The sequence below is a fragment of the Rhamphochromis longiceps genome, linkage group LG3 (genome assembly GCF_057381845.1).
Source record: "Rhamphochromis longiceps isolate RC_006_pf linkage group LG3, R_longiceps_female_GT1.1, whole genome shotgun sequence".
NCBI classification, from domain to species: domain Eukaryota; kingdom Metazoa; phylum Chordata; class Actinopteri; order Cichliformes; family Cichlidae; genus Rhamphochromis; species Rhamphochromis longiceps.
Genome location: NC_140559.1, coordinates 8,008,324 through 8,031,320, shown reverse-complemented (window position 1 = coordinate 8,031,320; position 22,997 = coordinate 8,008,324).

Here is a 22,997-nt window from a genome sequence, read left to right as displayed (position 1 = left end):
CAGGGGCCCTTGACCCCAGGGACGCGTCATTTGAGGCGCAGGGGCCCTTGACTCTAGCAGGGGCCCTTGACTCAAGCAGGGGCCATTGACTCCAGCAGGGGCCCTTGACTCCAGCAGGGGCCCCATGACTCCAGGGATGCGTCACTGGAGGCGCAGGGGCCCTTGACTCCAGCAGGGGCCCTTGACTAAAGAAGGGGCCCTTGATTCAATCAGGGGCCCTTGACTCCAGCAGGGGCCCATGACTCCAGGGATGCGTCACTGGAGGCGCAGGGGCCTTTGACTCCAGTAAGGGCCCTTGACTCCAGGAACGCTTCACTTGAGGCGCAGGGGCCCTTGACTCAAGCAGGGGCCCTTGACTCCAGGGACGCGTCACTGGAGGCGCAGGGGCCCTTGACTCCAGCAGGGGCCCTTGACTCAAGCAGGGGCCCTTGACTCCAGCACGGGCCCTTGACTCCAGCAGGGGCCCTTGACTAAAGAAGGGGCCCTTGACTCAAGCAGGGGCCCTTGACTCCAGGGACGCATCACTGGAGGCGCCGGGGCCCTTGACTACATCAGGGGCCCTTGACCCATGCAGGGGCCCTTGACTCCAGCAGGGGCCCTTGACTCCAGGGACGCGTCATTGGAGGCGTCTCTATCAGTCTTAGTTTCAATGGATCTCAGTGCAGCATTTGACACAGTTGACCACAACATATTACTCAAACGACTGGAGAACTGGGCAGGTTTTTCAGGAACTGTACTATACTCGTTAAAAAACATACTTGAAGACTCACCTGTTCTCAGCTGCATTTGAATAAAGCACCAAATCCACACTTTTAAGCTTAAATTTCAAAACTAACATTTTAACTACTGATTTTATCTATTTATGATTTTATTTGTTTGCTTGTTTAAATCACTTTTAAATCATGCTTTTTATTTGTTTTTGTTTCTAATGTCTCTGTAAAGCACTTTGAATCACCTTGTTGTTGAATTGTCTGTGAAGGTTCTCAGTCATCCAGGTCATCGTAGTCAATGGAGCTTGCAAAGAAAAGCGTCTGGACTTCTTTAAGTTGCTTGAAGACGTTTCACTTCACAGCAGGGGCCCTTGACTCCAGCAGGGGCCCTTGACTCCAGCAGGGGCCCTTGACTAAAGCAGGGGCCCTTGACTCCAGTAAGGGCCCTTAACTCAAGCAGGGGCACTTGACTCCAGCAGGTGCCCATGACTCCAGGGATGCGTCATTGGAGGCGCAGGGGCCCTTGACTCAAGCAGGGGCCATTGACTCCAGCAGGGGCCCTTGACACCAGGGACGCGTCATTTGAGGCGCAGGGGCCCTTGACTCTAGCAGGGGCCCTTGACTCAAGCAGGGGCCATTGACTCCAGCAGGGGCCCTTGACTCCAGCAGGGGCCCCATGACTCCAGGGATGCGTCACTGGAGGCGCAGGGGCCCTTGACTCCAGCAGGGGCCCTTGACTAAAGAAGGGGCCCTTGATTCAATCATGGGCCCTTGACTCCAGCAGGGGCCCTTGACTCCAGGGACGCGTCATTGGAGGCGTCTCTATCAGTCTTAGTTTCAATGGATCTCAGTGCAGCATTTGACACAGTTGACCACAACATATTACTCAAACGACTGGAGAACTGGGCAGGTTTTTCAGGAACTGTACTAAACTCGTTAAAAAACATACTTGAAGACTCACCTGTTCTCAGCTGCATTTGAATAAAGCACCAAATCCACACTTTTAAGCTTAAATTTCAAAACTAACATTTTAACTACTGATTTTATCTATTTCTGATTTTATTTGTTTGCTTGTTTAAATCACTTTTAAATCATGCTTTTTATTTGTTTTTGTTTCTAATGTCTCTGTAAAGCACTTTGAATCACCTTGTTGTTGAATTGTCTGTGAAGGTTCTCAGTCATCCAGGTCATCGTAGTCAATGGAGCTTGCAAAGAAAAGCGTCTGGACTTCTTTAAGTTGCTTGAAGACGTTTCACTTCACAGCAGGGGCCCTTGACTCCAGCAGGGGCCCTTGACTCAAGCAGGGGCCCTTGACTCCAGCAGGGGCCCTTGACTCCAGCAGGGGCCCTTGACTAAGGAAAGGGCCCTTGACTCAAGCAGGGGCCCTTGACTCCAGGGACGCATCACTGGAGGCGCCTGGGCCCTTGACTCCAGCAGGGGCCCTTGACTCCAGTAAGGGCCCTTAACTCAAGCAGGGGCCCTTGACTCCAGCAGGTGCCCATGACTCCAGGGATGCGTCATTGGAGGCGCAGGGGCCCTTGACTCAAGCAGGGGCCCTTGACTCCAGCAGGGGCCCTTGACTCCAGGGACGCGTCACTGGAGGCGCAGGGGCCCTTGACTCCAGCAGGGGCCCTTGACTCAACCAGGGGCCCTTGACTCAAGCAGGGGCCTTTGACTCCAGCAGGGGCCCTTTACTCCAGGGACGCGTCATTGGAGGCGCAGGGCCCCTTGACTCAAGCAGGGGCCCTTGACTCCAGCAGGGGCCCATGACTCGAGGGACGCGTCACTGGAGGCGCAGGGGCCCTTGACTCCAGCAGGGGCCCTTGACTCCAGGGACGCGTCATTTGAGGTGCAGGGGCCCTTCACTCCAGCAGGGGCCCTTCACTCCAGCAGGGGCTCTTGAGTAAAGCAGGGGCCCTTGACCCAAGCAGTGTCCCTTGACCCAAGCAGGGCCCCTTGACTCCAGGGATGCGTCCCTGGAGGCGCAGGGGCCCTTGACTCCAGCAGGGGCCCTTGAGTAAAGCAGGGGCCCTTGACCCAAGCAGTGTCCCTTGACTCCAGCAGGGGCGCTTGACTCCAGGGACTCGTCACTGGAGGCGCAGGGGCCCTTGACTCCAGCAGGGGCCCTTGACTCAAGCAGGGGCCCTTGACTCCAGCAGGGGCCCTTGACTCCAGCAGGGGCCCTTGACTAAAGAAGGGGCCCTTGACTCAAGCAGGGGCCCTTGACTCCAGGGACGCATCACTGGAGGCGCCGGGGCCCTTGACTACATCAGGGGCCCTTGACCCATGCAGGGGCCCTTGACTCCAGCAGGGGCCCTTGACTCCAGGGACGCGTCATTGGAGGCGTCTCTATCAGTCTTAGTTTCAATGGATCTCAGTGCAGCATTTGACACAGTTGACCACAACATATTACTCAAACGACTGGAGAACTGGGCAGGTTTTTCAGGAACTGTACTATACTCGTTAAAAAACATACTTGAAGACTCACCTGTTCTCAGCTGCATTTGAATAAAGCACCAAATCCACACTTTTAAGCTTAAATTTCAAAACTAACATTTTAACTACTGATTTTATCTATTTATGATTTTATTTGTTTGCTTGTTTAAATCACTTTTAAATCATGCTTTTTATTTGTTTTTGTTTCTAATGTCTCTGTAAAGCACTTTGAATCACCTTGTTGTTGAATTGTCTGTGAAGGTTCTCAGTCATCCAGGTCATCGTAGTCAATGGAGCTTGCAAAGAAAAGCGTCTGGACTTCTTTAAGTTGCTTGAAGACGTTTCACTTCACAGCAGGGGCCCTTGACTCCAGCAGGGGCCCTTGACTCCAGCAGGGGCCCTTGACTAAAGCAGGGGCCCTTGACTCCAGTAAGGGCCCTTAACTCAAGCAGGGGCACTTGACTCCAGCAGGTGCCCATGACTCCAGGGATGCGTCATTGGAGGCGCAGGGGCCCTTGACTCAAGCAGGGGCCATTGACTCCAGCAGGGGCCCTTGACACCAGGGACGCGTCATTTGAGGCGCAGGGGCCCTTGACTCTAGCAGGGGCCCTTGACTCAAGCAGGGGCCATTGACTCCAGCAGGGGCCCTTGACTCCAGCAGGGGCCCCATGACTCCAGGGATGCGTCACTGGAGGCGCAGGGGCCCTTGACTCCAGCAGGGGCCCTTGACTAAAGAAGGGGCCCTTGATTCAATCATGGGCCCTTGACTCCAGCAGGGGCCCTTGACTCCAGGGACGCGTCATTGGAGGCGTCTCTATCAGTCTTAGTTTCAATGGATCTCAGTGCAGCATTTGACACAGTTGACCACAACATATTACTCAAACGACTGGAGAACTGGGCAGGTTTTTCAGGAACTGTACTAAACTCGTTAAAAAACATACTTGAAGACTCACCTGTTCTCAGCTGCATTTGAATAAAGCACCAAATCCACACTTTTAAGCTTAAATTTCAAAACTAACATTTTAACTACTGATTTTATCTATTTCTGATTTTATTTGTTTGCTTGTTTAAATCACTTTTAAATCATGCTTTTTATTTGTTTTTGTTTCTAATGTCTCTGTAAAGCACTTTGAATCACCTTGTTGTTGAATTGTCTGTGAAGGTTCTCAGTCATCCAGGTCATCGTAGTCAATGGAGCTTGCAAAGAAAAGCGTCTGGACTTCTTTAAGTTGCTTGAAGACGTTTCACTTCACAGCAGGGGCCCTTGACTCCAGCAGGGGCCCTTGACTCAAGCAGGGGCCCTTGACTCCAGCAGGGGCCCTTGACTCCAGCAGGGGCCCTTGACTAAGGAAAGGGCCCTTGACTCAAGCAGGGGCCCTTGACTCCAGGGACGCATCACTGGAGGCGCCTGGGCCCTTGACTCCAGCAGGGGCCCTTGACTCCAGTAAGGGCCCTTAACTCAAGCAGGGGCCCTTGACTCCAGCAGGTGCCCATGACTCCAGGGATGCGTCATTGGAGGCGCAGGGGCCCTTGACTCAAGCAGGGGCCCTTGACTCCAGCAGGGGCCCTTGACTCCAGGGACGCGTCACTGGAGGCGCAGGGGCCCTTGACTCCAGCAGGGGCCCTTGACTCAACCAGGGGCCCTTGACTCAAGCAGGGGCCTTTGACTCCAGCAGGGGCCCTTTACTCCAGGGACGCGTCATTGGAGGCGCAGGGCCCCTTGACTCAAGCAGGGGCCCTTGACTCCAGCAGGGGCCCATGACTCGAGGGACGCGTCACTGGAGGCGCAGGGGCCCTTGACTCCAGCAGGGGCCCTTGACTCCAGGGACGCGTCATTTGAGGTGCAGGGGCCCTTCACTCCAGCAGGGGCTCTTGAGTAAAGCAGGGGCCCTTGACCCAAGCAGTGTCCCTTGACCCAAGCAGGGCCCCTTGACTCCAGGGATGCGTCCCTGGAGGCGCAGGGGCCCTTGACTCCAGCAGGGGCCCTTGAGTAAAGCAGGGGCCCTTGACCCAAGCAGTGTCCCTTGACTCCAGCAGGGGCGCTTGACTCCAGGGACTCGTCACTGGAGGCGCAGGGGCCCTTGACTCCAGCAGGGGCCCTTGACTCAAGCAGGGGCCCTTGACTCCAGCAGGGGCCCTTGACTCCAGCAGGGGCCCTTGACTAAAGAAGGGGCCCTTGACTCAAGCAGGGGCCCTTGACTCCAGGGACGCATCACTGGAGGCGCCGGGGCCCTTGACTACATCAGGGGCCCTTGACCCATGCAGGGGCCCTTGACTCCAGCAGGGGCCCTTGACTCCAGGGACGCGTCATTGGAGGCGTCTCTATCAGTCTTAGTTTCAATGGATCTCAGTGCAGCATTTGACACAGTTGACCACAACATATTACTCAAACGACTGGAGAACTGGGCAGGTTTTTCAGGAACTGTACTAAACTCGTTAAAAAACATACTTGAAGACTCACCAGCTTAAATTTCAAAACTAACATTTTAACTACTGATTTTATCTATTTCTGATTTTATTTGTTTGCTTGTTTAAATCACTTTTAAATCATGCTTTTTATTTGTTTTTGTTTCTAATGTCTCTGTAAAGCACTTTGAATCACCTTGTTGTTGAATTGTCTGTGAAGGTTCTCAGTCATCCAGGTCATCGTAGTCAATGGAGCTTGCAAAGAAAAGCGTCTGGACTTCTTTAAGTTGCTTGAAGACGTTTCACTTCACAGCAGGGGCCCTTGACTCCAGCAGGGGCCCTTGACTCCAGCAGGGGCCCTTGACTAAAGCAGGGGCCCTTGACTCCAGTAAGGGCCCTTAACTCAAGCAGGGGCACTTGACTCCAGCAGGTGCCCATGACTCCAGGGATGCGTCATTGGAGGCGCAGGGGCCCTTGACTCAAGCAGGGGCCATTGACTCCAGCAGGGGCCCTTGACCCCAGGGACGCGTCATTTGAGGCGCAGGGGCCCTTGACTCTAGCAGGGGCCCTTGACTCAAGCAGGGGCCATTGACTCCAGCAGGGGCCCTTGACTCCAGCAGGGGCCCCATGACTCCAGGGATGCGTCACTGGAGGCGCAGGGGCCCTTGACTCCAGCAGGGGCCCTTGACTAAAGAAGGGGCCCTTGATTCAATCAGGGGCCCTTGACTCCAGCAGGGGCCCATGACTCCAGGGATGCGTCACTGGAGGCGCAGGGGCCTTTGACTCCAGTAAGGGCCCTTGACTCCAGGAACGCTTCACTTGAGGCGCAGGGGCCCTTGACTCAAGCAGGGGCCCTTGACTCCAGGGACGCGTCACTGGAGGCGCAGGGGCCCTTGACTCCAGCAGGGGCCCTTGACTCAAGCAGGGGCCCTTGACTCCAGCACGGGCCCTTGACTCCAGCAGGGGCCCTTGACTAAAGAAGGGGCCCTTGACTCAAGCAGGGGCCCTTGACTCCAGGGACGCATCACTGGAGGCGCCGGGGCCCTTGACTACATCAGGGGCCCTTGACCCATGCAGGGGCCCTTGACTCCAGCAGGGGCCCTTGACTCCAGGGACGCGTCATTGGAGGCGTCTCTATCAGTCTTAGTTTCAATGGATCTCAGTGCAGCATTTGACACAGTTGACCACAACATATTACTCAAACGACTGGAGAACTGGGCAGGTTTTTCAGGAACTGTACTATACTCGTTAAAAAACATACTTGAAGACTCACCTGTTCTCAGCTGCATTTGAATAAAGCACCAAATCCACACTTTTAAGCTTAAATTTCAAAACTAACATTTTAACTACTGATTTTATCTATTTATGATTTTATTTGTTTGCTTGTTTAAATCACTTTTAAATCATGCTTTTTATTTGTTTTTGTTTCTAATGTCTCTGTAAAGCACTTTGAATCACCTTGTTGTTGAATTGTCTGTGAAGGTTCTCAGTCATCCAGGTCATCGTAGTCAATGGAGCTTGCAAAGAAAAGTGTCTGGACTTCTTTAAGTTGCTTGAAGACGTTTCACTTCACAGCAGGGGCCCTTGACTCCAGCAGGGGCCCTTGACTCCAGCAGGGGCCCTTGACTAAAGCAGGGGCCCTTGACTCCAGTAAGGGCCCTTAACTCAAGCAGGGGCACTTGACTCCAGCAGGTGCCCATGACTCCAGGGATGCGTCATTGGAGGCGCAGGGGCCCTTGACTCAAGCAGGGGCCATTGACTCCAGCAGGGGCCCTTGACACCAGGGACGCGTCATTTGAGGCGCAGGGGCCCTTGACTCTAGCAGGGGCCCTTGACTCAAGCAGGGGCCATTGACTCCAGCAGGGGCCCTTGACTCCAGCAGGGGCCCCATGACTCCAGGGATGCGTCACTGGAGGCGCAGGGGCCCTTGACTCCAGCAGGGGCCCTTGACTAAAGAAGGGGCCCTTGATTCAATCATGGGCCCTTGACTCCAGCAGGGGCCCTTGACTCCAGGGACGCGTCATTGGAGGCGTCTCTATCAGTCTTAGTTTCAATGGATCTCAGTGCAGCATTTGACACAGTTGACCACAACATATTACTCAAACGACTGGAGAACTGGGCAGGTTTTTCAGGAACTGTACTAAACTCGTTAAAAAACATACTTGAAGACTCACCTGTTCTCAGCTGCATTTGAATAAAGCACCAAATCCACACTTTTAAGCTTAAATTTCAAAACTAACATTTTAACTACTGATTTTATCTATTTCTGATTTTATTTGTTTGCTTGTTTAAATCACTTTTAAATCATGCTTTTTATTTGTTTTTGTTTCTAATGTCTCTGTAAAGCACTTTGAATCACCTTGTTGTTGAATTGTCTGTGAAGGTTCTCAGTCATCCAGGTCATCGTAGTCAATGGAGCTTGCAAAGAAAAGCGTCTGGACTTCTTTAAGTTGCTTGAAGACGTTTCACTTCACAGCAGGGGCCCTTGACTCCAGCAGGGGCCCTTGACTCAAGCAGGGGCCCTTGACTCCAGCAGGGGCCCTTGACTCCAGCAGGGGCCCTTGACTAAGGAAAGGGCCCTTGACTCAAGCAGGGGCCCTTGACTCCAGGGACGCATCACTGGAGGCGCCTGGGCCCTTGACTCCAGCAGGGGCCCTTGACTCCAGTAAGGGCCCTTAACTCAAGCAGGGGCCCTTGACTCCAGCAGGTGCCCATGACTCCAGGGATGCGTCATTGGAGGCGCAGGGGCCCTTGACTCAAGCAGGGGCCCTTGACTCCAGCAGGGGCCCTTGACTCCAGGGACGCGTCACTGGAGGCGCAGGGGCCCTTGACTCCAGCAGGGGCCCTTGACTCAACCAGGGGCCCTTGACTCAAGCAGGGGCCTTTGACTCCAGCAGGGGCCCTTTACTCCAGGGACGCGTCATTGGAGGCGCAGGGCCCCTTGACTCAAGCAGGGGCCCTTGACTCCAGCAGGGGCCCATGACTCGAGGGACGCGTCACTGGAGGCGCAGGGGCCCTTGACTCCAGCAGGGGCCCTTGACTCCAGGGACGCGTCATTTGAGGTGCAGGGGCCCTTCACTCCAGCAGGGGCCCTTCACTCCAGCAGGGGCTCTTGAGTAAAGCAGGGGCCCTTGACCCAAGCAGTGTCCCTTGACCCAAGCAGGGCCCCTTGACTCCAGGGATGCGTCCCTGGAGGCGCAGGGGCCCTTGACTCCAGCAGGGGCCCTTGAGTAAAGCAGGGGCCCTTGACCCAAGCAGTGTCCCTTGACTCCAGCAGGGGCGCTTGACTCCAGGGACTCGTCACTGGAGGCGCAGGGGCCCTTGACTCCAGCAGGGGCCCTTGACTCAAGCAGGGGCCCTTGACTCCAGCAGGGGCCCTTGACTCCAGCAGGGGCCCTTGACTAAAGAAGGGGCCCTTGACTCAAGCAGGGGCCCTTGACTCCAGGGACGCATCACTGGAGGCGCCGGGGCCCTTGACTACATCAGGGGCCCTTGACCCATGCAGGGGCCCTTGACTCCAGCAGGGGCCCTTGACTCCAGGGACGCGTCATTGGAGGCGTCTCTATCAGTCTTAGTTTCAATGGATCTCAGTGCAGCATTTGACACAGTTGACCACAACATATTACTCAAACGACTGGAGAACTGGGCAGGTTTTTCAGGAACTGTACTAAACTCGTTAAAAAACATACTTGAAGACTCACCAGCTTAAATTTCAAAACTAACATTTTAACTACTGATTTTATCTATTTCTGATTTTATTTGTTTGCTTGTTTAAATCACTTTTAAATCATGCTTTTTATTTGTTTTTGTTTCTAATGTCTCTGTAAAGCACTTTGAATCACCTTGTTGTTGAATTGTCTGTGAAGGTTCTCAGTCATCCAGGTCATCGTAGTCAATGGAGCTTGCAAAGAAAAGCGTCTGGACTTCTTTAAGTTGCTTGAAGACGTTTCACTTCACAGCAGGGGCCCTTGACTCCAGCAGGGGCCCTTGACTCAAGCAGGGGCCCTTGACTCCAGCAGGGGCCCTTGACTCCAGCAGGGGCCCTTGACTAAGGAAAGGGCCCTTGACTCAAGCAGGGGCCCTTGACTCCAGGGACGCATCACTGGAGGCGCCTGGGCCCTTGACTCCAGCAGGGGCCCTTGACTCCAGTAAGGGCCCTTAACTCAAGCAGGGGCCCTTGACTCCAGCAGGTGCCCATGACTCCAGGGATGCGTCATTGGAGGCGCAGGGGCCCTTGACTCAAGCAGGGGCCCTTGACTCCAGCAGGGGCCCTTGACTCCAGGGACGCGTCACTGGAGGCGCAGGGGCCCTTGACTCCAGCAGGGGCCCTTGACTCAAGCAGGGGCCCTTGACTCAAGCAGGGGCCTTTGACTCCAGCAGGGGCCCTTTACTCCAGGGACGCGTCATTGGAGGCGCAGGGCCCCTTGACTCAAGCAGGGGCCCTTGACTCCAGCAGGGGCCCATGACTCGAGGGACGCGTCACTGGAGGCGCAGGGGCCCTTGACTCCAGCAGGGGCCCTTGACTCCAGGGACGCGTCATTTGAGGTGCAGGGGCCCTTCACTCCAGCAGGGGCCCTTCACTCCAGCAGGGGCTCTTGAGTAAAGCAGGGGCCCTTGACCCAAGCAGTGTCCCTTGACCCAAGCAGGGCCCCTTGACTCCAGGGATGCGTCCCTGGAGGCGCAGGGGCCCTTGACTCCAGCAGGGGCCCTTGAGTAAAGCAGGAGCCCTTGACCCAAGCAGTGTCCCTTGACTCCAGCAGGGGCGCTTGACTCCAGGGACTCGTCACTGGAGGCGCAGGGGCCCTTGACTCCAGCAGGGGCCCTTGACTCAAGCAGGGGCCCTTGACTCCAGCAGGGGCCCTTGACTCCAGCAGGGGCCCTTGACTAAAGAAGGGGCCCTTGACTCAAGCAGGGGCCCTTGACTCCAGGGACGCATCACTGGAGGCGCCGGGGCCCTTGACTACATCAGGGGCCCTTGACCCATGCAGGGGCCCTTGACTCCAGCAGGGGCCCTTGACCCCAGGGACGCGTCATTGGAGGCGTCTCTATCAGTCTTAGTTTCAATGGATCTCCGTGCAGCATTTGACACAGTTGACCACAACATATTACTCAAACGACTGGAGAACTGGGCAGGTTTTTCAGGAACTGTACTATACTCGTTAAAAAACATACTTGAAGACTCACCTGTTCTGAGCTGCATTTGAATAAAGCACCAAATCCACACTTTTAAGCTTAAATTTCAAAACTAACATTTTAACTACTGATTTTATCTATTTCTGATTTTATTTGTTTGCTTGTTTAAATCACTTTTAAATCATGCTTTTTATTTGTTTTTGTTTCTAATGTCTCTGTAAAGCACTTTGAATCACCTTGTTGTTGAATTGTCTGTGAAGGTTCTCAGTCATCCAGGTCATCGTAGTCAATGGAGCTTGCAAAGAAAAGCGTCTGGACTTCTTTAAGTTGCTTGAAGACGTTTCACTTCACAGCAGGGGCCCTTGACTCCAGCAGGGGCCCTTGACTCAAGCAGGGGCCCTTGACTCCAGCAGGGGCCCTTGACTAAGGAAAGGGCCCTTGACTCAAGCAGGGGCCCTTGACTCCAGGGACGCATCACTGGAGGCGCCTGGGCCCTTGACTCCAGCAGGGGCCCTTGACTCCAGTAAGGGCCCTTAACTCAAGCAGGGGCCCTTGACTCCAGCAGGTGCCCATGACTCCAGGGATGCGTCATTGGAGGCGCAGGGGCCCTTGACTCAAGCAGGGGCCCTTGACTCCAGCAGGGGCCCTTGACTCCAGGGACGCGTCACTGGAGGCGCAGGGGCCCTTGACTCCAGCAGGGGCCCTTGACTCAAGCAGGGGCCCTTGACTCAAGCAGGGGCCTTTGACTCCAGCAGGGGCCCTTTACTCCAGGGACGCGTCATTGGAGGCGCAGGGCCCCTTGACTCAAGCAGGGGCCCTTGACTCCAGCAGGGGCCCTTGACTAAAGAAGGGGCCCTTGACTCAAGCAGGGGCCCTTGACTCCAGGGACGCATCACTGGAGGCGCCGGGGCCCTTGACTACATCAGGGGCCCTTCACCCAAGCAGGGGCCCTTGACTCCCGGGACGCGTCACTGGAGGCGCAGGGGCCCTTGACTCCAGCAGGGGCCCTTGACTCCAGCAGGGGCCCTTGACTCCAGGGACGCGTCATTGGAGGCGTCTCTATCAGTCTTAGTTTCAATGGATCTCAGTGCAGCATTTGACACAGTTGACCACAACATATTACTCAAACGACTGGAGAACTGGGCAGGTTTTTCAGGAACTGTACTAAACTCGTTAAAAAACATACTTGAAGACTCACCTGTTCTCAGCTGCATTTGAATAAAGCACCAAATCCACACTTTTAAGCTTAAATTTCAAAACTAACATTTTAACTACTGATTTTATCTATTTCTGATTTTATTTGTTTGCTTGTTTAAATCACTTTTAAATCATGCTTTTTATTTGTTTTTGTTTCTAATGTCTCTGTAAAGCACTTTGAATCACCTTGTTGTTGAATTGTCTGTGAAGGTTCTCAGTCATCCAGGTCATCGTAGTCAATGGAGCTTGCAAAGAAAAGCGTCTGGACTTCTTTAAGTTGCTTGAAGACGTTTCACTTCACAGCAGGGGCCCTTGACTCCAGCAGGGGCCCTTGACTCAAGCAGGGGCCCTTGACTCCAGCAGGGGCCCTTGACTCCAGCAGGGGCCCTTGACTAAGGAAAGGGCCCTTGACTCAAGCAGGGGCCCTTGACTCCAGGGACGCATCACTGGAGGCGCCTGGGCCCTTGACTCCAGCAGGGGCCCTTGACTCCAGTAAGGGCCCTTAACTCAAGCAGGGGCCCTTGACTCCAGCAGGTGCCCATGACTCCAGGGATGCGTCATTGGAGGCGCAGGGGCCCTTGACTCAAGCAGGGGCCCTTGACTCCAGCAGGGGCCCTTGACTCCAGGGACGCATCACTGGAGGCGCAGGGGCCCTTGACTCCAGCAGGGGCCCTTGACTCAAGCAGGGGCCCTTGACTCAAGCAGGGGCCTTTGACTCCAGCAGGGGCCCTTTACTCCAGGGACGCGTCATTGGAGGCGCAGGGCCCCTTGACTCAAGCAGGGGCCCTTGACTCCAGCAGGGGCCCATGACTCGAGGGACGCGTCACTGGAGGCGCAGGGGCCCTTGACTCCAGCAGGGGCCCTTGACTCCAGGGACGCGTCATTTGAGGTGCAGGGGCCCTTCACTCCAGCAGGGGCCCTTCACTCCAGCAGGGGCTCTTGAGTAAAGCAGGGGCCCTTGACCCAAGCAGTGTCCCTTGACCCAAGCAGGGCCCCTTGACTCCAGGGATGCGTCCCTGGAGGCGCAGGGGCCCTTGACTCCAGCAGGGGCCCTTGAGTAAAGCAGGGGCCCTTGACCCAAGCAGTGTCCCTTGACTCCAGCAGGGGCGCTTGACTCCAGGGACTCGTCACTGGAGGCGCAGGGGCCCTTGACTCCAGCAGGGGCCCTTGACTCAAGCAGGGGCCCTTGACTAAAGAAGGGGCCCTTGACTCAAGCAGGGGCCCTTCACTCCAGGGACGCATCACTGGAGGCGCCGGGGCCCTTGACTACATCAGGGGCCCTTGACCCATGCAGGGGCCCTTGACTCCAGCAGGGGCCCTTGACTCCAGGGACGCGTCATTGGAGGCGCCTGGGCCCTTGACTCCAGCAGGGGCCCTTGACTCCAGTAAGGGCCCTTAACTCAAGCAGGGGCCCTTGACTCCAGCAGGTGCCCATGACTCCAGGGATGCGTCATTGGAGGCGCAGGGGCCCTTGACTCAAGCAGGGGCCCTTGACTCCAGCAGGGGCCCTTGACTCCAGGGACGCGTCACTGGAGGCGCAGGGGCCCTTGACTCCAGCAGGGGCCCTTGACTCAAGCAGGGGCCTTTGACTCCAGCAGGGGCCCTTTACTCCAGGGACGCGTCATTGGAGGCGCAGGGCCCCTTGACTCAAGCAGGGGCCCTTGACTCCAGCAGGGGCCCTTGACTAAAGAAGGGGCCCTTGACTCAAGCAGGGGCCCTTGACTCCAGGGACGCATCACTGGAGGCGCCGGGGCCCTTGACTACATCAGGGGCCCTTGACCCATGCAGGGGCCCTTCACCCAAGCAGGGGCCCTTGACTCCCGGGACGCGTCACTGGAGGCGCAGGGGCCCTTGACTCCAGCAGGGGCCCTTGACTCCAGCAGGGGCCCTTGACTCCAGGGACGCGTCATTGGAGGCGTCTCTATCAGTCTTAGTTTCAATGGATCTCAGTGCAGCATTTGACACAGTTGACCACAACATATTACTCAAACGACTGGAGAACTGGGCAGGTTTTTCAGGAACTGTACTATACTCGTTAAAAAACATACTTGAAGACTCACCTGTTCTCAGCTGCATTTGAATAAAGCACCAAATCCACACTTTTAAGCTTAAATTTCAAAACTAACATTTTAACTACTGATTTTATCTATTTATGATTTTATTTGTTTGCTTGTTTAAATCACTTTTAAATCATGCTTTTTATTTGTTTTTGTTTCTAATGTCTCTGTAAAGCACTTTGAATCACCTTGTTGTTGAATTGTCTGTGAAGGTTCTCAGTCATCCAGGTCATCGTAGTCAATGGAGCTTGCAAAGAAAAGCGTCTGGACTTCTTTAAGTTGCTTGAAGACGTTTCACTTCACAGCAGGGGCCCTTGACTCCAGCAGGGGCCCTTGACTCAAGCAGGGGCCCTTGACTCCAGCAGGGGCCCTTGACTAAGGAAAGGGCCCTTGACTCAAGCAGGGGCCCTTGACTCCAGGGACGCATCACTGGAGGCGCCTGGGCCCTTGACTCCAGCAGGGGCCCTTGACTCCAGTAAGGGCCCTTAACTCAAGCAGGGGCCCTTGACTCCAGCAGGTGCCCATGACTCCAGGGATGCGTCATTGGAGGCGCAGGGGCCCTTGACTCAAGCAGGGGCCCTTGACTCCAGCAGGGGCCCTTGACTCCAGGGACGCGTCACTGGAGGCGCAGGGGCCCTTGACTCCAGCAGGGGCCCTTGACTCAAGCAGGGGCCCTTGACTCAAGCAGGGGCCTTTGACTCCAGCAGGGGCCCTTTACTCCAGGGACGCGTCATTGGAGGCGCAGGGCCCCTTGACTCAAGCAGGGGCCCTTGACTCCAGCAGGGGCCCTTGACTAAAGAAGGGGCCCTTGACTCAAGCAGGGGCCCTTGACTCCAGGGACGCATCACTGGAGGCGCCGGGGCCCTTGACTACATCAGGGGCCCTTGACCCATGCAGGGGCCCTTCACCCAAGCAGGGGCCCTTGACTCCCGGGACGCGTCACTGGAGGCGCAGGGGCCCTTGACTCCAGCAGGGGCCCTTGACTCCAGCAGGGGCCCTTGACTCCAGGGACGCGTCATTGGAGGCGTCTCTATCAGTCTTAGTTTCAATGGATCTCAGTGCAGCATTTGACACAGTTGACCACAACATATTACTCAAACGACTGGAGAACTGGGCAGGTTTTTCAGGAACTGTACTAAACTCGTTAAAAAACATACTTGAAGACTCACCTGTTCTCAGCTGCATTTGAATAAAGCACCAAATCCACACTTTTAAGCTTAAATTTCAAAACTAACATTTTAACTACTGATTTTATCTATTTCTGATTTTATTTGTTTGCTTGTTTAAATCACTTTTAAATCATGCTTTTTATTTGTTTTTGTTTCTAATGTCTCTGTAAAGCACTTTGAATCACCTTGTTGTTGAATTGTCTGTGAAGGTTCTCAGTCATCCAGGTCATCGTAGTCAATGGAGCTTGCAAAGAAAAGCGTCTGGACTTCTTTAAGTTGCTTGAAGACGTTTCACTTCACAGCAGGGGCCCTTGACTCCAGCAGGGGCCCTTGACTCAAGCAGGGGCCCTTGACTCCAGCAGGGGCCCTTGACTAAGGAAAGGGCCCTTGACTCAAGCAGGGGCCCTTGACTCCAGGGACGCATCACTGGAGGCGCCTGGGCCCTTGACTCCAGCAGGGGCCCTTGACTCCAGTAAGGGCCCTTAACTCAAGCAGGGGCCCTTGACTCCAGCAGGTGCCCATGACTCCAGGGATGCGTCATTGGAGGCGCAGGGGCCCTTGACTCAAGCAGGGGCCCTTGACTCCAGCAGGGGCCCTTGACTCCAGGGACGCGTCACTGGAGGCGCAGGGGCCCTTGACTCCAGCAGGGGCCCTTGACTCAAGCAGGGGCCCTTGACTCAAGCAGGGGCCTTTGACTCCAGCAGGGGCCCTTTACTCCAGGGACGCGTCATTGGAGGCGCAGGGCCCCTTGACTCAAGCAGGGGCCCTTGACTCCAGCAGGGGCCCTTGACTAAAGAAGGGGCCCTTGACTCAAGCAGGGGCCCTTGACTCCAGGGACGCATCACTGGAGGCGCCGGGGCCCTTGACTACATCAGGGGCCCTTGACCCATGCAGGGGCCCTTCACCCAAGCAGGGGCCCTTGACTCCCGGGACGCGTCACTGGAGGCGCAGGGGCCCTTGACTCCAGCAGGGGCCCTTGACTCCAGCAGGGGCCCTTGACTCCAGGGACGCGTCATTGGAGGCGTCTCTATCAGTCTTAGTTTCAATGGATCTCAGTGCAGCATTTGACACAGTTGACCACAACATATTACTCAAACGACTGGAGAACTGGGCAGGTTTTTCAGGAACTGTACTAAACTCGTTAAAAAACATACTTGAAGACTCACCTGTTCTCAGCTGCATTTGAATAAAGCACCAAATCCACACTTTTAAGCTTAAATTTCAAAACTAACATTTTAACTACTGATTTTATCTATTTCTGATTTTATTTGTTTGCTTGTTTAAATCACTTTTAAATCATGCTTTTTATTTGTTTTTGTTTCTAATGTCTCTGTAAAGCACTTTGAATCACCTTGTTGTTGAATTGTCTGTGAAGGTTCTCAGTCATCCAGGTCATCGTAGTCAATGGAGCTTGCAAAGAAAAGCGTCTGGACTTCTTTAAGTTGCTTGAAGACGTTTCACTTCACAGCAGGGGCCCTTGACTCCAGCAGGGGCCCTTGACTCAAGCAGGGGCCCTTGACTCCAGCAGGGGCCCTTGACTAAGGAAAGGGCCCTTGACTCAAGCAGGGGCCCTTGACTCCAGGGACGCATCACTGGAGGCGCCTGGGCCCTTGACTCCAGCAGGGGCCCTTGACTCCAGTAAGGGCCCTTAACTCAAGCAGGGGCCCTTGACTCCAGCAGGTGCCCATGACTCCAGGGATGCGTCATTGGAGGCGCAGGGGCCCTTGACTCAAGCAGGGGCCCTTGACTCCAGCAGGGGCCCTTGACTCCAGGGACGCGTCACTGGAGGCGCAGGGGCCCTTGACTCCAGCAGGGGCCCTTGACTCAAGCAGGGGCCCTTGACTCAAGCAGGGGCCTTTGACTCCAGCAGGGGCCCTTTACTCCAGGGACGCGTCATTGGAGGCGCAGGGCCCCTTGACTCAAGCAGGGGCCCTTGACTCCAGCAGGGGCCCATGACTCGAGGGACGCGTCACTGGAGGCGCAGGGGCCCTTGACTCCAGCAGGGGCCCTTGACTCCAGGGACGCGTCATTTGAGGTGCAGGGGCCCTTCACTCCAGCAGGGGCCCTTCACTCCAGCAGGGGCTCTTGAGTAAAGCAGGGGCCCTTGACCCAAGCAGTGTCCCTTGACCTAAGCAGGGCCCCTTGACTCCAGGGATGCGTCCCTGGAGGCGCAGGGGCCCTTGACTCCAGCAGGGGCCCTTGAGTAAAGCAGGGGCCCTTGACCCAAGCAGTGTCCCTTGACTCCAGCAGGTGCCCATGACTCCAGGGATGCGTCATTGGAGGCGCAGGGGCCCTTGACTCAAGCAGGGGCCCTTGACTCCAGCAGGGGCCCTTGACTCCAGGGACGCGTCACTGGAGGCGCAGGGGCCCTTGACTCCAGCAGGGGCCCTTGACTCAAGCAGGGGCCCTTGACTCCAGCAGGGGCCCTTGACTCCAGCAGGGGCCCTTGACTAAAGAAGGGGCCCTTGACTCAAGCAGGGGCCCTTCACTCCAGGGACGCATCACTGGAGGCGCCGGGGCCCTTGACTACATCAGGGGCCCTTGACCCATGCAGGGGCCCTTGACTCCAGCAGGGGCCCTTGACTCCAGGGACGCGTCATTGGAGGCGTCTCTATCAGTCTTAGTTTCAATGGATCTCAGTGCAGCATTTGACACAGTTGACCACAACATATTACTCAAACGACTGGAGAACTGGGCAGGTTTTTCAGGAACTGTACTATACTCGTTAAAAAACATACTTGAAGACTCACCTGTTCTCAGCTGCATTTGAATAAAGCACCAAATCCACACTTTTAAGCTTAAATTTCAAAACTAACATTTTAACTACTGATTTTATCTATTTATGATTTTATTTGTTTGCTTGTTTAAATCACTTTTAAATCATGCTTTTTATTTGTTTTTGTTTCTAATGTCTCTGTAAAGCACTTTGAATCACCTTGTTGTTGAATTGTCTGTGAAGGTTCTCAGTCATCCAGGTCATCGTAGTCAATGGAGCTTGCAAAGAAAAGCGTCTGGACTTCTTTAAGTTGCTTGAAGACGTTTCACTTCACAGCAGGGGCCCTTGACTCCAGCAGGGGCCCTTGACTCAAGCAGGGGCCCTTGACTCCAGCAGGGGCCCTTGACTCCAGCAGGGGCCCTTGACTCCAGGGACGCATCACTGGAGGCGCCTGGGCCCTTGACTCCAGCAGGGGCCCTTGACTCCAGTAAGGGCCCTTAACTCAAGCAGGGGCCCTTGACTCCAGCAGGTGCCCATGACTCCAGGGATGCGTCATTGGAGGCGCAGGGGCCCTTGACTCAAGCAGGGGCCCTTGACTCCAGCAGGGGCCCTTGACTCCAGGGACGCGTCACTGGAGGCGCAGGGGCCCTTGACTCCAACAGGGGCCCTTGACTCAAGCAGGGGCCCTTGACTCAAGCAGGGGCCTTTGACTCCAGCAGGGGCCCTTTACTCCAGGGACGCGTCATTGGAGGCGCAGGGCCCCTTGACTCAAGCAGGGGCCCTTGACTCCAGCAGGGGCCCTTGACTAAAGAAGGGGCCCTTGACTCAAGCAGGGGCCCTTGACTCCAGGGACGCATCACTGGAGGCGCCGGGGCCCTTGACTACATCAGGGGCCCTTGACCCATGCAGGGTCCCTTCACCCAAGCAGGGGCCCTTGACTCCCGGGACGCGTCACTGGAGGCGCAGGGGCCCTTGACTCCAGCAGGGGCCCTTGACTCCAGCAGGGGCCCTTGACTAAAGAAGGGGCCCTTGATTCAATCAGGGGCCCTTGACTCCAGCAGGGGCCCATGACTCCAGGGATGCGTCACTGGAGGCGCAGGGGCCTTTGACTACATCAGGGGCCCTTGAACCATGCAGGGGCCCTTGACCCAAGCAGGGGCCCTTGACTCCAGCAGGGGCCCTTGACTCCAGCAGGGGCTCTTGACTAAAGAAGGGGCCCTTGACTCAAGCAGGGGCCCTTGACTCAAGCAGGGGCCCTTGACTAAAGAAGGGCCCCTTGACTAAAGAAGGGGCCCTTGACTCAAGCAGGGGCCCTTAACTCCAGCAGGGGCGCTTGACTCAAGCAGGGGCCCTTGACTCCAGCAGGGGCCCTTGAGTAAAGCAGGGGCCCTTGACTCCAGCCGGGGCCCTTGACTCACGCAGGGGCCCTTGACTCCAGCAGGGGCCCTTGACTAAAGCAGGGGCCCTTGACTCCAGCAGGGGCCCCATGACTCAAGCAGGGGCCCTTGACTCCAGCATGGGCCCTTCACTCCAGCAGGGGCCCCATGACTCCAGGGATGCGTCACTGGAGGCGCAGGGGCCCTTGACTCCAGCAGGGGCCCTTGACCCAAGCAGGGGCCCTTGACTCCCGCGACACGTCACTGGAGGCGTCTCTATCAGTCTTAGTTTCACTGGATCTCAGTGCAGCATTTGACACAGTTTACCACAACATATTACTCAAACGACTGGAGAACTGGGCAGGTTTTTCAGGAACTGTACTAAACTCGTTAAAAAACATACTTGAAGACTCACCTGTTCTCAGCTGCATTTGAATAAAGCACCAAATCCACACTTTTAAGCTTAAATTTCAAAACTAACATTTTAACTACTGATTTTATCTATTTCTGATTTTATTTGTTTTGATTTTATATACTGTTTTTGTTTGTTTGTTTTTTTGCTTGTTAATTAGTTAGTTACTTTGTTTGCTTGTTTAAATCAATTTTAAATCATGCTTTTTATTTGTTTTTGTTTCTAATGTCTCTGTAAAGCACTTTGAATCACCTTGTTGTTGAATTGTCTGTGAAGGTTCTCAGTCATCCAGGTCATCGTAGTCAATGGAGCTTGCAAAGAAAAGCGTCTGGACTTCTTTAAGTTGCTTGAAGACGTTTCACTTCACAGCAGGGGCCCTTGACTCCAGGTACAGGTCACTGTAGGCGCAGGGGCCCTTGAATCAAGCAGGGGCCCTTGACTCCAGCAGGTGCCCATGACTCCAGCTGGGGCCCTTGACTAAAGAAGGGGCCCTTGACTCCAGCAGGTGCCCATGACTCCAGCTGGGGCCCTTGACTAAAGAAGGGGCCCTTGACTCAAGCAGGGGCCCTTGACTCACGCAGGGGCCCTTGACTCCAGCAGGGGCCCTTGACTCCAGCAGGGGCCCTTGACTAAAGAAGGGGCCCTTGACTCAAGCAGGGGCCCTTGACTCCAGGGACGCATCACTGGAGGCGCCGGGGCCCTTGACTACATCAGGGGCCCTTGACCCATGCAGGGTCCCTTCACCCAAGCAGGGGCCCTTGACTCCCGGGACGCGTCACTGGAGGCGCAGGGGCCCTTGACTCCAGCAGGGGCCCTTGACTCCAGCAGGGGCCCTTGACTAAAGAAGGGGCCCTTGATTCAATCAGGGGCCCTTGACTCCAGCAGGGGCCCATGACTCCAGGGATGCGTCACTGGAGGCGCAGGGGCCTTTGACTACATCAGGGGCCCTTGAACCATGCAGGGGCCCTTGACCCAAGCAGGGGCCCTTGACTCCCGGCACGCGTCACTGGAGGCGCAGGGGCCCTTGACTCCAGCAGGGGCCCTTGACTCCAGCAGGGGCTCTTGACTAAAGAAGGGGCCCTTGACTCAAGCAGGGGCCCTTGACTCAAGCAGGGGCCCTTGACTAAAGAAGGGGCCCTTGACTAAAGAAGGGGCCCTTGACTCAAGCAGGGGCCCTTAACTCCAGCAGGGGCGCTTGACTCAAGCAGGGGCCCTTGACTCCAGCAGGGGCCCTTGAGTAAAGCAGGGGCCCTTGACTCCAGCCGGGGCCCTTGACTCACGCAGGGGCCCTTGACTCCAGCAGGGGCCCTTGACTAAAGCAGGGGCCATTGACTCCAGCAGGGGCCCTTGACTCCAGCAGGGGCCCCATGACTCAAGCAGGGGCCCTTGACTCCAGCATGGGCCCTTCACTCCAGCAGGGGCCCCATGACTCCAGGGATGCGTCACTGGAGGCGCAGGGGCCCTTGACTCCAGCAGGGGCCCTTGACCCAAGCAGGGGCCCTTGACTCCCGCGACACGTCACTGGAGGCGTCTCTATCAGTCTTAGTTTCACTGGATCTCAGTGCAGCATTTGACACAGTTTACCACAACATATTACTCAAACGACTGGAGAACTGGGCAGGTTTTTCAGGAACTGTACTAAACTCGTTAAAAAACATACTTGAAGACTCACCTGTTCTCAGCTGCATTTGAATAAAGCACCAAATCCACACTTTTAAGCTTAAATTTCAAAACTAACATTTTAACTACTGATTTTATCTATTTCTGATTTTATTTGTTTTGATTTTATATACTGTTTTTGTTTGTTTGTTTTTTTGCTTGTTAATTAGTTAGTTACTTTGTTTGCTTGTTTAAATCAATTTTAAATCATGCTTTTTATTTGTTTTTGTTTCTAATGTCTCTGTAAAGCACTTTGAATCACCTTGTTGTTGAATTGTCTGTGAAGGTTCTCAGTCATCCAGGTCATCGTAGTCAATGGAGCTTGCAAAGAAAAGCGTCTGGACTTCTTTAAGTTGCTTGAAGACGTTTCACTTCACAGCAGGGGCCCTTGACTCCAGGGACAGGTCAATGTAGGCGCAGGGGCCCTTGAATCAAGCAGGGGCCCTTGACTCCAGCAGGTGCCCATGACTCCAGCTGGGGCCCTTGACTAAAGAAGGGGCCCTTGACTCCAGCAGGTGCCCATGACTCCAGCTGGGGCCCTTGACTAAAGAAGGGGCCCTTGACTCAAGCAGGGGCCCTTGACTCCAGCAGGGGCCCTTGACTCCAGCAGGGGCCCTTGACTAAAGAAGGGGCCCTTGACTAAAGAAGGGGCCCTTGACTCAAGCAGGGGCCCTTAACTCCAGCAGGGGCCCTTGACTAAAGAAGGGGCCCTTGACTCAAGCAGGGGCCCTTGACTCCAGGGACGCATCACTGGAGGCGCCGGGGCCCTTGACTACATCAGGAGCCCTTGACCCATGCAGGGGCCCTTGACCCAAGCAGGGGCCCTTGACTCCAGCAGGGGCCCTTGACTCCAGGGACGCGTCATTGGAGGCGTCTCTATCAGTCTTAGTTTCAATGGATCTCAGTGCAGCATTTGACACAGTTGACCACAACATATTACTCAAACGACTGGAGAACTGGGCAGGTTTTTCAGGAACTGTACTATACTCGTTAAAAAACATATTTGAAGACTCACCTGTTCTCAGCTGCATTTGAATAAAGCACCAAATCCACACTTTTAAGCTTAAATTTCAAAACTAACATTTTAACTACTGATTTTATCTATTTCTGATTTTATTTGTTTGCTTGTTTAAATCACTTTTAAATCATGCTTTTTATTTGTTTTTGTTTCTAATGTCTCTGTAAAGCACTTTGAATCACCTTGTTGTTGAATTGTCTGTGAAGGTTCTCAGTCATCCAGGTCATCTTAGTCAATGGAGCTTGCAAAGAAAAGCGTCTGGACTTCTTTAAGTTGCTTGAAGACGTTTCACTTCACAGCAGGGGCCCTTGACTCCAGCAGGGGCCCTTGACTCAAGCAGGGGCCCTTGACTCCAGCAGGGGCCCTTGACTCCAGCAGGGGCCCTTGACTAAAGAAGGGGCCCTTGACTCAAGCAGGGGCCCTTGACTCCAGGGACGCATCACTGGAGGCGCCTGGGCCCTTGACTCCAGCTGGGGCCCTTGACCCATGCAGGGGCCCTTAACCCAAGCAGGGGCCCTTGACTCCCGGGACGCGTCACTGGAGGCGTCTCTATCAGTCTTAGTTTCACTGGATCTCAGTGCAGCATTTGACACAGTTGACCAAAACATATTACTCAAACGACTGGAGAACTGGGCAGGTTTTTCAGGAACTGTACTAAACTCGTTAAAAAACATACTTGAAGACTCACCTGTTCTCAGCTGCATTTGA